The following is a 14,088-nucleotide window of genomic DNA, read 5'->3' on the forward strand; positions in this document are numbered from 1 at the left end:
TTTGGAAACCGTGGCGTACCAGACGTTTTTCATTTTTATTGGGGAGGGGAGGGGGGCTGTATAGGGGTATGTGTATATGTAGTGTTTTTTTACTTTTTATTTTATTTTTTGTGGTAGTGTAGTGTAGTGTTTTTAGGGTACAGTCGCACGGGCGGGGGTTCACAGTAGTTTCTCGCTGGCAGTTTGAGCTGTTGCAGAAAATTTGCTGCAGCTCAAACTTGCAGCCCGATACTTACTGTAAGCCTCCGCCCATGTGAGTGTACCCTGTACGTTCACATTGGGGGGGACATCCAGCTGTTGCAAAACTACAACTCCCAGCATGCGCTAACAGACTGTACATGCTGAGAGTTTTAGTGCCACCTCACCCCTGCAGGCTCTGGCTGTTCGGGGCCATCAGAGACGGCCCCGAACAGCCAGTAATTCCGGGTCACCGGGTCACTGGAGACCCGATTGACCCGGAATCGCCGCAGATCGCTGGACTTGGGGGGGGCATAATGACGGGATGCCTGCTGAACGATTTCAGCAGGCATCCGGCTCCGGTCCCCAACCGGCTAGCGGTGGGGGCCGGAATTCCCACGGGCGTATGGATACGCCCTGCGTCCTTAAGGACTCGGGATGCAGGGCGTATCCATACGCCCTGCGTCCTTAAGAGGTTAAAAAACTACAGTCCAAATGCATAATGGTTCCAAATAACTTTGTCGGGAGATCTTAGCAAATATATGGCGGCTTTAGCGTCATCTGAGATAGTGAGAAGCATATGGCCTCACACCACCTCAAATTACACTAAACCCACCATATATCTGTTAAGGTCTCCTGATGAAGTCATAAGGAAACACGTTGAGACTTTTATTATTATTTTTATTATATTGTTATTTTTTTTTTCTTCATATCCCTATGGTCTGTCCCTGGAAGTCTCATCCTACACCTTAGGTTAAAGGACAACTGTAGTGCTAGACTTTTATATATCCCTGTGCCCGAGCCTCAAAAATAAACCAAATAAACTTTAACTCACCTTCCTACGAGCCCCCGTTGGTCCAGCACAGGCCTCACGGTCCAGCGGTGCGAACCTCGTTCAACTTCCTGGGGACAGGGACGCTGCAGAGCCGTCGGCGAATCACCGGTCACAGCGATATCACGCCCCGGCCGGTGATAGGCTAAGCCCACTGTCATGGAAGGAGCTCTGGCCGGCTTCTTACATGACAGTACACTCAGCCTCTCACCGGCCGGGACGGGACATCGCTGCGACCGGTGATACGCCGACAGCTCTGCGGTATCCCCGACCCCAGGAAGTTGAACGAGGTTCGCACCGCTGAACCGTGAGGCCTGTGCTGGACCAACGGGGGCTCGTAGGAAGGTGAGTTAAAGTTTATTTTGTTTATTTTTGAGGCCCGGGCACAGGAATATATAAAAGTCTATCACTACAGTTGTCCTTTAAAGTTGATGAAAAGAAATAATTTCAGCCAGAAAGACTATTCATCGTAAAATATTTAACAACATTTGTTTCAACTGAACAATGACAAACTATTATCGTCAGGGTTGGGATTCAGCCGGCTCTCCGAGGTTCACATCCAGTTGTAAAAGTGATAGCCGTTTTATCAGAACCAGGGTACCAGGGAGAAACAGTGATCCTAAACCACTTTAGGATTTCCCCAAAACTCCCCCCACTGTTTGACCAACATTTCGTCAATACTTTACTGTGGGGAAAAGACAGCACAGGGATGTCACGACACTGTCTTCTCCTCCTCACAGGTAAATGTTGCAGTTGCCGGTCCCTGTCAGGGGACAGTCATTCTTGAATGATCTTCCAAGAATGTTCTCAGAACTTTCCTAGAAAGTTTGTTTGTCCTTTTCCCGGTGTTATTGCTCCTGTACGGCCAGACTGAACAATTGTAAAGGATAATATGGACTAAAATGTGGATGACTATGTCTGCAAAACTGTTGGTCATTAAACCATCATTCATTGGATCCATCACCTGTAGAGATGAGCAAATTGTTTTGGAACAAACTGAATTGGCTCTGAATTTTCAAAAAAAAAATTATGAATCAGAATCCAATTTTTGGGGGATTTAGGCAAATCCAGTTTTAATAGCTGTCAGACAAACATTTGTTGGCCGACAGCCATCTCACCCAGTCTCCCCCATACACATGAATGATCCGCCCAGTTAATGCGTTCCGAATGGGGAAAGGAGGGGTAAGACAATACCAGACAGCTCGGCGGTAGCTTATCTCCCCGAAAACATCTTTCTTGACATTATCTGTAGGAGAAGACTACTTAAGACCAGTGGTCTCCTAAACTACAACTCCAGGCATGCTAGGAATTCTGCAACATGTGAAGGGCTCGGTTTGGAGATCCCTACTTGAGACAGTCCGACAACATTTGACTACAGTGTATGGCTACTCTTAGACCCAAATAGATCTGGAGAAGGTAGGAGCTGGGGCTGAGCATTAATACTAAACATACCGTATATACTCGAGAATAAGCCGACCCGAATATAAGCAGAGGCTGGTGGGGAAGGATAGTCGTTCCGGGCTGTCCATTTTCACCAAGGGGGGGGCCTCTTCTCCGTGCCCGGACTGGTGACGTTGCCTTGACGACGACGCACAGGGACGTTGCGCATGAATGTCCCTGTGCGTCGTCGTCAAGGCAACGTCACTACTCCGGGGCCGGGCCCGAAGCGCGGAGAGAAGGCCTGCCCGGTGAAAATGGACAGCCCGCAACGACTAACCATCCCCACCGGATGGTCCCTGCAGCATAGATGGCCCGGACCAGCTCACCATAACTTCCCGCCAAGGGGCGGTGAGTACAAAACAAAAGGGGGGGGGGAGGGGGGCTGGATGATGACGAAGGCCACAGTGGTCTTCAACTTGCGGACCTCCAGAGGTTTCAAAACTACAACACCCAGCATGCCCGGACAACACCCAGCATGTCCGGACTTGCTGGGAGTTGTAGTTTTGCAACATCTGGAGGTCCGCAGGTTGAAGACCACTGATGAAGGGATTGACAGGCGGAGAGTTCACTCGAGTATAAGCCGAGGGGGGGCGTTTTCAGCACGTGCTGAAAAACTCGGCTAATCCTCGTGTATATACGGTAGTTCCTGGATTAGCGAGGCAAAGAGCTTCGACAAAAAAGTGAAGAGACTGCAGCAATCTACTTAACACCTCCACCACTGATCACTGGAGGTCACCGCAGTCAGATGCCGCCAATCTTATCATTTAGAAATTTCCCAGGTGTGATTGACAGGTAAGGAGCTGATTTCATGGCTCCAACAAGTGACGTAGAAAGCTCCTTGCCTGTCAATCATTCCTACCGAACGTACAAACAGCCATTACTAGTCTCTGCCTTGTCTTCACCCTGATGTCTTTTTCAGCCTAATAAGCATACAATGCATAACAAATTAAAAGTTATTTTTTTCTGCATTGCAGTAACAATATGAAATAGGCTCAACATAGTAGGGACGATTGTTTATTGGCACGTAACATGGTATGAGCAGGTTCCCTTTAACTAATACCTATTAATCAATAATACTCAAGTCACACAATGGCTTTGCAGTAATATTTTGTCTTTCTTTCTTGTTTGTGCCTGGCATCTTCATGCATTAGTAACTTCTACATAAGCTAGAACAAATTGAATCAATAAAATTCATTCTGCTCTCAGGTCCTGTTATCTGCGATGAATCCACTTCATTTACAGAAGACATGAGCTGCCAACATCACGTGAAACACGTAACGCATTCAAAGGATGGCTGTAACCTCAATGAGAATTTTCCATTGACATTTCTGTAAATAATATTTGAATGAATATCATACTCTGGTGTTAAAACATGATAAATATATGGAGCAACATAGACATGGCTTTGAATGGAGTGGTGATCATGCACGTGCAATGCCGTTCCCTTGGGCATTCTTTGGGACTGACATAGTACAGCGCTACAGACATTAAATGGGACAGGTTGCACATTTGATTTTTGCTCCATTCAAGCTTCTCTGGATCAGGGAGATCTGTTCTAAACAGAGATAGAGACAAAGCACTGGCAAAATGTTTATTGGACAGAAACCAGTGGTAACATGGGTAACTGATGTATCCAAAACAAAATAGAAAAATAGATGGCACTCACCCTCGTCTTTATGTTTGTTAAAAATGTATCTTTATTAGATCCATTTAGAATGAGGCAGGTCGGGCAGATAATAGAAAAATAGATGGCACTCACCCTCTTCTTTATGTTTGTTAAACATTTATCTTTATTAGATCCATTTAGAAGGAGGCAGGTCGGGCAGATAATAGAAAAATAGATGGCCCTCACCCTCGTCTTTATGTTTGTTAAACATTTATCTTTATTAGATCCATTTAGAAGGAGGCAGGTCGGGCAGATAATAGAAAAATAGATGGCAATCACCCTCTTCTTTATGTTTGTTAAACATTTATCTTTATTAGATCCATTTAGAAGGAGGCAGGTCGGGCAGATAATAGAAAAATAGATGGCAATCACCCTCTTCTTTATGTTTGTTAAACATTTATCTTTATTAGATCCATTTAGAAGGAGGCAGGTCGGGTAGAAAATAGAAAAATAGATGGCACTCACCCTCGTCTTTATGTTTGTTAAAAATTTATCTTTACTAGATCCATTTAGAAGGAGGCAGGTCGGGCAGAAGATCCATCATTAGCCATTTAGGCGACAGCCATTTTGCATCTACCTGATGTTTTCTTTAGGCTTTTTTTTTCTCCGGAGTGCGAGACAGATTTCCCCGCTGACCGATGATATTCGAGCCCCTGGACACGCCTGCAAGAACAACAAGAAATCCACAGGAAAAGATATTAATAAAATAAAAAAATAGGAAGAAGCATGAAGAAATCGTTTGAAACAACTCATAATACAGAAAAAGAAGAGGATGAAGGAAAAGCCATAATTAAAAAAATATATATATATATAAAAAAAAGGTATAAAGTAAATATAAAATAAACAACAGATCAGATCTGATTGTTTAACCCCAGATTGCCCATAGTGTCAGTTCAGAGGGGGAAGAGGTTACAGAGCAGCCTGCAGCGATTGGATGAAGAGACCAAGTACAGCACAGCAGACTCAGGAGAGAAGTGAATGCATGGTGAGTGAGGGACATTCCCGTCCAGATCACAGAATGACAAACAAGTGAGTAAGAGAAAAAAAATATTTGTGAGAGAATTATAGGTGCTAGACACAAAATATAAGTCATGAAAAATATATGTAAATTATATGTACATGATCAGGATTAGGTACTGAGTAACATAACATTTAGTTTTTAGTTTTTGTGGGTTATGACAAGTAGTCTTTAAGTCTTTAGTGACCCATTCTGTACTTCAAGTGCAATTGGACATCATATACCAAGCCTAGGGTGTTGAACAGTATCTACACAAGCAATCAGAATACACTGCATTATAAACTCAAGCCTTCCAGTACTTATCAGCTGCTGTATGTCCTAGAGGAAGTTTTGTAGTCCTTAACAATCAGACACAGTGCTCGCTGCTGCCACCTCTGTCCATGTTAGGAACTGTGCAGAGCAGTACCAGATCCCCATAGCAAACCTCTCCAGTTCTGTTCAGTTCCTGACACGGACAGAAGTGTCAGCAGAGAGCACTGTGGTCAGACTGGAAAAAACTACACAACTTCCTCTGGAGCATACAGCAGCTGAAGTACTGGACAACTTAAGATTTATAAATAGAAGAAATTTACAGATCTGTATGACTTTCTGGCACCAGTTAATTTGAAAGCATTTGTTTTTTCTCCAGTGTACTCCTTTAACTTGCAATGTCATTGCCCTCATTTACAATTTATCCAAACTACAGTATACCCATGTATTCAGATTCCAAATACATTGTGCAGGGTCTCAAATGCTGGTGTAGAAGAGCCGATCTCACTTTAATGTGGTGCTCAAGTAGGGTCCCACTTCTTAATAGACTGTATGAAATAGTTACTTGTTATTCGTATTGTTGGGTGATGACTTGAAATTTTATTATGTAATCCACAAAAAATAGTACTGACGCTTGTTTCAGTCCTCCAGGACCTTCCTCAGAGTACGGTGGAAATAGTCAGTAAAACAAAACTCAGTATAAGATGATAAAATTGTAGGTACATAGCTTATGTCATCAAACTACGGTAACTCAGTACATGATATCAAAAATGAATCATGTGTAATGACCATACAAGAATAAAAAACGGAAACACCGTATTTTTCGCCGTATAAGACGCACTTTTTCTTCCCCAAAACTGGGGGGGAAAAGTCGGTGCGTCTTATACGGCGAATACACCCCTATCGCGGCGGTCCCTGCGGCCATCAACGGTCTGGACCCGCGGCTAATACAGTACATCACCGATCGCGGTGATGCCCTGTATTAACTCTTCAGACGCGGCGATCAAAGCTGACCGCCACGTCTGAAGGGAAAGTGACACTAACCCGGCTGTTCAGTCGGGCTGTTCGGGACCGCCGCGGTGAAATCGCAGCGTCCCGAACAGCTTACAGGACACCGCGGCGGTCCCGAACAGCCCGACTGAATAGCCGGGTTAGTGCTTACAGGACACCGGGAGGGACCTTACCTGCCTCCTCGGTGTCTTCTCCGTTCAGGGATCCCCTGTATGGCCGGCGCTCTCCTTCCTCGTCATCACGTCGTCGCGTACGTGCATCGGCGTGCGTAACGACGTGATGGCGGCGACGGAGAGCGAGGATACCCGGCCGGCAGCAGAGACGTTCCCGGAGCGACGGGGACACAGCGACAGCGATGGAGCGACATCCAGGGCAGCGGTGACGGGTCCGGAGCGGCGGGGACACGTGAGTATTACCTCCTATGCAGTGGTCTTCAATCTGCCGACCTTCAGATGCGGCTGTCCGGGCATGCTGGGAGTTGTAGTTTTGCAACATCTGGAGGTCTGCAGGTTGAAGACCACTATTGGGTTTAAAATCTTAATTTTTTTAGATTTTGCCCCTAAAAAAATGGGGTGCGTCTTATACGCCGGTGCGTCCTATAGGGCGAAAAATTCGGTAATAAACCAAGGGCAAATTTAACAAACACATAAATCTATCATGCCAGAAAAAAGGTGTTGGTATATACAGTGCTGACTATTTACAATAAATACATATATATGTCTCAATTATACTCAATCATTGGATTATAAATCTGCTGGTAGGTAGTAGGTACCCATATATGCACTTATGAAATCAGATAATATAGCAACAAGTGGACACTATCAGAACGTAGAAAATGGCATGGATGCAAATATTACGTATGGATACATATACCATCATGTATAGGAGCAATAATCATAACTTCATATTGGTGATACATATATTGCAGCATGATAGGTCCAGGTAGTAGTAAACATACTCATCACATACTGCATTATATAGAGAGGTTCCCAAGGAGATCCAGCTGCATCATAATTTCGGTTAAAGGAAAACTGTCATATGTTTTGTCCCGGGTACCTGTGGATAGTGCGGGAGACGCTGAACATTTTGAGTCCTACCTTGCCCGGATCCGCTGCGCCGTTCGCCTGTTATAGCTGGTTTTCGGTATATTCAAATTAGCTGCTAACTGGCACGGGCGGGGTTACTGCCTTCAACTGGCACTGTGACGTAACCGCTGCCCGGCCCGCAGCACCGCCCGGCTAATGAATATTCATACGTTGTCTTACACTCTCCGTCTCATCTCGGGCGAGTCCTGGATGATACTGCGCATGCGCGGGATTTCCTACTATACCCGGAAGCGGTCTTCAGCATTGCTTCATTTGTTCGGAGCAGCGCTGGAGTAAGGGTGCATGCGCAGTTTCGTCCAGGACTTGGCCGAGATGAGACAGAGAGTGTAAGGCTGGGTTCACACTACGTTTTGTCCCATACGGGAGCGCATACGGCAGGGGGGAGCTAAAACCTCGCGCTCCCGTATGTGACCGTATGCGCTCCTGTATGTCATTCATTTCAATGAGCCGACCGGAGTGAAATGTTCGGTCCGGTCGGCTCATTTTGCGCTTTTACAACCGGACCTAAAACTGTGGTCAACCACGGTTTTAGGTCCGGTTGTAAAAGCGCATACGGCGCAAAAATGAGCCGACCGGACCGAACGTTTCACTCCGGTCGGCTCATTGAAATGAATGACATACGGGAGCGCATACGGTCACATACGGGAGCGCGAGCTTTTAGCTCCCCCCTGCCGTATGCGCTCCCGTATGGGACAAAACGTAGTGTGAACCCAGAGACAACGTATGAATATTCATTAGCCAGCGGTGCTGCGGGCCAGGCGGCAGTTACGTCACAGTGCCAGTTGAAGGCAGTAACCCCACCCGTGCAAGTTAGCAGCTAATTTGAATATACCAAAAACCAGCTATAACGGGCGAACAGCGAAGCGGATCTGGGCAAGGTAGGGCTCAAAATGTTCAGCGTCACCCGCACTATCCACAGGTACCCGGTACAACATCTACTAGGTAGGATCAGATTATACTTACCGGATGGCTGCGGAAGATGGGGGAGAGAAGCCGGCCCAAAGCCAGGGAGAAGTGAGATAGTGGAGTAACGAACTGCGATGCTGGAGGAATCTGCGGGTAGAGATATCCGTCTATCTTTTAAGCGTCCCGGACGGATGTGACGGGACCTCCCGCCCGGTATACACGCGCATTTGGAGATGGAGGACAGACCGGAAACATGTCACATTGGGGACGTGCGGTGAAGCGTAGCGTGGAAAGCAGACGTGCGCCCCGAGGAGTGCGCCGGCTCAGAGAAGAATAGTGAAAGGAGCGCATAGATAGTAAGGAGAATAAAGAGTAAGATATCTGGGACTTAGAAATTAGAAAGATAGAGATAAGAAGGGGATTAATGGGAGGTGTTTGAATGGAACTGGCAGGTGGAGTATAGGGGAAAGTGGGAATGCAAATGGAATGAAAGGAGGATAAAAATGGGATGTAGAGCAAAATAAAATGAATGTGAATAAAGTAAAAAGAGCTGGTGTAGCTTAGGAGACCAATGTCCTGGGACTAGATGAGTACTTCAAGCCACTGCAGTTGTGAGAAAGGAGTGTGAATGCGGAGGCATGCCTAGGTACAGTTTAGGCACCTAGGATACTGCTATAGCCATAGTCCCTAATAAAGCCGCATACATGGGGACTACTTAAAGGGGTACTCCGGTGCTTAGACATCTTATCCCCTATCCAAAGCCGCTGGGGACCCCCGGAATCTTGCACGCGGCACACCGTTTGTAATCAGTCCCCGGAGCGTGTTCGCTCCGGGTCTGATTACCGATGACCACAAGGCCGGCGGCGTGTGACGTCACGCTCCGCCCCTCAATGCAAGCCTACGGGAGGGGGCGTGACAGCTATCACGCCCCCTCCCGTAGGCTTGCATTGAGGGGCGGAGCGTGATGTCACACGGGGGGCGGAGGCGTGACGTCACACGCCGCCGGCCCTGTGATCGCCGGTAATCAGACCCAGAGCGAACACGCTCCGGGGACTGATTACAAACGGGGTGCCACGTGCATGATCCCGGGGGTCCCCAGCGGCGGGACTCCTGTGATCAGGCATCTTATCCCCTATCCTTTTGATAGGGGATAAGGTGTCTAAGCACCGGAGTACCCCTTTAACACTGACTTTTGAAAGCTAAATATAACAAGAAAACAGAACAAACAGAACTTATTTTATTGTTCACATTGTTTTGAAAACTAAATACTATTTTGTTTCATATATAAGTAGTTATAATAATAATACAGTCACAATGTGTCATGGTAGAAAAAAGCAAAAAAAACTGCAAAAATAACCTGATTTATTCTTTTGCAGAACATTATAACAAAGATCTGAATGATATGACTCATTTTTGAATTTCTGTAAAATACTGCAGGTCAATTGAGGAAAAATTCTAACAGCAAGATGTTAACCCTCACTTCTCATTTTCATAGTGCTCAAAAAAAATTAATATCTACGGTCACTGTTTTTGGAAACCAGCATTTATCGCCTAGAAGACTAGATGTTGACTACTTGAAGTCATAGGGCCCCATAACAAAATAAACATTTCATACAATAACTTTTGACAAACTTTGGATAGACAAAGACAATAAATAACAATCATACATAGCATGACAGTACAATATACAGCACAGGTTCCCTACGCTATACACTATACCACATGCTACACTAACACTCCGCTCCATCACTCAATTTCGAAGAAACAAAGTCGAAAAACAACAACACATTACAGTCTGTGATCGGGGAGGGGGTTGGAGTCTATGGGGGTAGGGAGGGTCGGATTACAGGGCCAAACTACTATGCAAACAGAAAGACATGTCAAAAGTTTTGATCAGTCAGGGTTTCAGTGCCGAGACCCCCATCGATCAAGGGAGGGAGGCAGTAGATCGCTTTACTTGGTGGCTTGCAGCAATAATCCATTCTGCTTCACTGGGTGGCCTGAAAGACTGATCAAAATGAGATCACTACAAGCCAGGGAGTGAAGTGCACTCTGCCTCTCCCCTCTCATTCTAATGATCAGTGGGGGTCTCAGCTTTAAAGTAAGCATAGCTATAAACCGTTCATTAGTTAATTCACCACTCCAACACCAAGATATCAAATTAGGCTTTGGAGCCCACTGGGTGTTCCCCTCGGCTACTAGAGCCCGTAAATATTTGGCTTCTTCACCAGTTAGTCACTCAACTCTAAAACCTTGGCTCCAAAGTCTAATTTACATATCTTTTAAAATTCTGATATATTGGCACTGGAAGGGTTAATTTACTAATGAGAAGTATGAACAGATCACGGGTGAAAAGCCTTCCATGATCTTACTTTATACCCTAAAAATCTTTAAGTTTTGCTGCAAAGAAAGAGTATTCCTAGGAATGGCGTCCTAGGGTGGTAGCGTACAACTGTTGCTAGAAGAGGTGGCATTACAGTCAGACAAGCTAAGGTCAGAAGGATGAAGTCAAGATGCAGGGAACAAGGTATCAAGTCAAAGAGAAGACATTCTGGGGATCAAGGTTGAGAAAGGCCAATTTAAACATCAATTCCCTACATACTAAAAATTTTGAGGTTCTTCTGTTCCTTAGGCTTTTTTAAGAAAAACCCTAAGGAACCTTGACCTCCTCTGAATCAGCACTGGTCTAAGAGGTTACACCCCCAATGATCATAAGGGCATATTCTCCATACTTAAGGGAGTACTCCGCCCTTAGACATCTTATCCCTTATCCAAAGGATAGGGGATAAGATGTCGGATAGCGGGGGTCCCGCCCCTGGGGACCCCCATGATCTCGGCTGCAGCACCCCAGTCACTTTGCTCGGTGCCCTATAACTGGCGATGCGGGGCGGAGGCTCGTGATGTCATGGCCGCGCCCAGTTCACAGCCATGCCCCTTAATGCAAGTCTATGGGGGCATCGTCGTGACGTCATGTGTGGGGTGCGGCCGTGACATCACAAGCCTCCAGTGCTGCACCCGACACTCTATATGAACGTCGAGTGCAGTAGGGAGATCGCGGGGGTCCCCAGCATCGAGACCCCCGCGATCAGACATCTTATCTCCTATGCTTTGGATAGGGGATAAGATGTCTAGGGGCGGAGTACCCCTTTAATCTCCTTTTATGATATAGCTAAAAAATTTATTAAAACTAATTTATTCCAAAAACTCTAAGGGTAGGGTCACATGTAACGGATCCGCAGCATATTTTACACTGCAGATCCGCCGGTGACCTGACCCATTTTTTGCCTCCAGCGGTTGCCACCACCCGTCTCGCCCCGCCCCTGGCCTGTTTGCCCCGGCAATCCGCCGCTACGAGCAGCCACACAGGGGACCTGCGAGTTACCGAGTCCACTAAGACATTGCGAAGCAGCCGCAATGTCTGAGTATACCGCACATGCGCAGTGCACTCAAACATCTCAGCTGCTCCGCGATGTCAGAGTGCACTCGCCAACTCGCAGGCCCCATGTGTGGTTGCTCGTAGCGGCGGATTGCTGCTGCGAGCAGGCCAGGGGCAGGGTGAAGCGGGGGAACGGGGAGTGGCAAAAGCTGGAGGCACAAAATGGGTCGGGTCACCAGCGTATCTGCAGCGTAAAATACGCTGTGGATCCGTTATGTGTGACCCTACCCTAAATTATCCCCTATATCAATAATAACTACGACTGTTCTTTGATTATGTTTCCTCAAAGCGTCACTCCAGCTAAGCAGAGCCACGTGCTCTTTACAGTTTGGCGTAGAGAGACACAGCTCATGCCGGGAAGTGGAGTTGCCCTATTCTAATCGTACTCATGCACAAATCTCACTAGATATCGTACCTTGACAACCTGACCACCCAGCATGAGCTATGCGTCTCCATGTCAAATTGCGGAGAGTGTGTGGCATTGCAATGCTAAAATGATGCTTGAAGTGGTGAGTTGAGAATTATTGAGAAGTTTAGCTTAAAAACATACAGTCCATCGATTTCAACATACGTTTTCTATAGGGAGTTTTTCACAGGTGACTAACCACAACAGATTATTTCATAGAAAACAAGGAACAATGCACGTAAGCAGGTTTCTTTGTAAAGTTCTATCTTCATATGAATTTTTTTCTTTATCAGACACATTTAACTGCAGAAACTAAGAGTAGCTACTAGCTAGCTCAGGGGAGTCTACTAGGGTAATGAGAATAAGGTCAGTCCAGTATGGGTAACTTTAAGGAGGTGACCCTTGTGTAATGAATAGTGTTGAGCGGCATAGGCCATATTCGAATTCGCGAATATTCGCGAATATATGGACGAATATTCGTCATATATTCGCGAATATTCGCATATTCGTTATAGCCTCGTTTTATTTTCACGTATGCGAAAATTAACATATGTGGAAATTCGCATATGCGAAAATTAGCAAATTTTTCGCATATGCGAATTTTCGCACGTCAGTCTCACACAGTAGTATTACAGCCTTCTTTACACCACACAACCTGGAAGCAGAGAGGGGTGATCACTGTGATGTGTACTGTGAAGAAAAAAAAAAAAAACGAATATTCGTAATTACGAATATATAGCGCTATATTCGCGAAATTCGCGAATATGCGATATTCACGAATAATATTCGAATTGCGAATATTCGCGAGCAACACTAGTAATGAAACCTAATGGCGACTGTAGTTAGGTCTGATTTGTGAGCTGATGAGGATTTCCTAATTCTAGTGGACTGGTAGATATCTACAGTAGGAAGTGCAGGTTTGTAGAGTGGCCTGGAAGTTAGGCCTGAATTGTGGCTTAGATTGGTAGGCTTGGTTTGTAGGCCTGGTTAGGACGGTTCTAGAAGCAATGGGCTAAAGTGGGAAAGTGTGGTCTTTATAAACAAGACTATCCCCTAGTTGCGTTAGGAGGAAAATATTGGTAGAGGAGATAGCCTCCTGGTGCAACAATGTGACAGAAAAGCGACGTCTATTACTAACTATTCACCACATACAAGGTGGTAGCTGAGAAACAGACACGGTTATGTGTGAAGTAACATGGACGTGAAAGAGACTGTGATCGAGAGACTGACACTGTCTACTGTTACCACTTTAGTACTGGCCGGTGCTCCAAGGGGTTGACTTGAGGACAGCGGTATAGTTCAAAAGTGTACCACAAATATACCACAAATTTAGAAAATAAGACATGGTCGAATATCCACAGTTGGTACTATTGCTTCTCAGCACAATTTCAAAAACTAACATTAGGTGGATAGTAAACATTTTGATCAAACTACAAGCCCAGTTGCCACTTCGCGGTAACCTGATTCAAGTAGGTCCCTAACTTAAATGGCTTGGCAACACAAGTGCCCATAGGAGGAATGACCCAGTGGTACGGCATAGTTCTGCCACCCATCTGGGAGGATTCAAGTGGCATTCTTTGACACAGTTCAAGAAAACCCAATCCTGGGCCGAGCGTGGCATTCCCTAAAACTAGTATCACTGCCTGGGGGTCCAGAGGGGTATCTGTCAACACTGTACCCACAATCACTTGCACATGAGCAGGATGACATGAATGACAGGCTGCATCGCATGTATTCACACAAGGTCCTTATGTAGAGGTCGGTGAATGATGCCTCTTCCGACCTTCACTACAATTTAAAGACAATTCTGACGGTGTCTTATGTCAATAGAGGAATCAAGG

The 14,088-nt window shown here is 45.8% G+C and overlaps 1 protein-coding gene across 1 annotated transcript in view; it reads left to right on the forward strand.

Moving 5' to 3' along the window:
* The window catches only part of LOC130267449 (transcription factor SOX-30-like), a 50,589-nt gene extending 45,937 nt beyond the window's left edge, over nucleotides 1-4,652 (forward strand). Inside the window, exon 6 of the transcript XR_008843194.1 lies at nucleotides 3,656-4,652. The gene's annotated coding sequence lies outside the window, so the exon portion shown is untranslated. The remainder of the gene's footprint in view (nucleotides 1-3,655) is intronic.
* The last annotated feature ends 9,436 nt before the right edge of the window (nucleotides 4,653-14,088 follow it).

The sequence above is a fragment of the Hyla sarda genome, chromosome 4, assembly GCF_029499605.1.
Source record: "Hyla sarda isolate aHylSar1 chromosome 4, aHylSar1.hap1, whole genome shotgun sequence".
Taxonomy (NCBI): Eukaryota; Metazoa; Chordata; class Amphibia; order Anura; family Hylidae; genus Hyla; species Hyla sarda.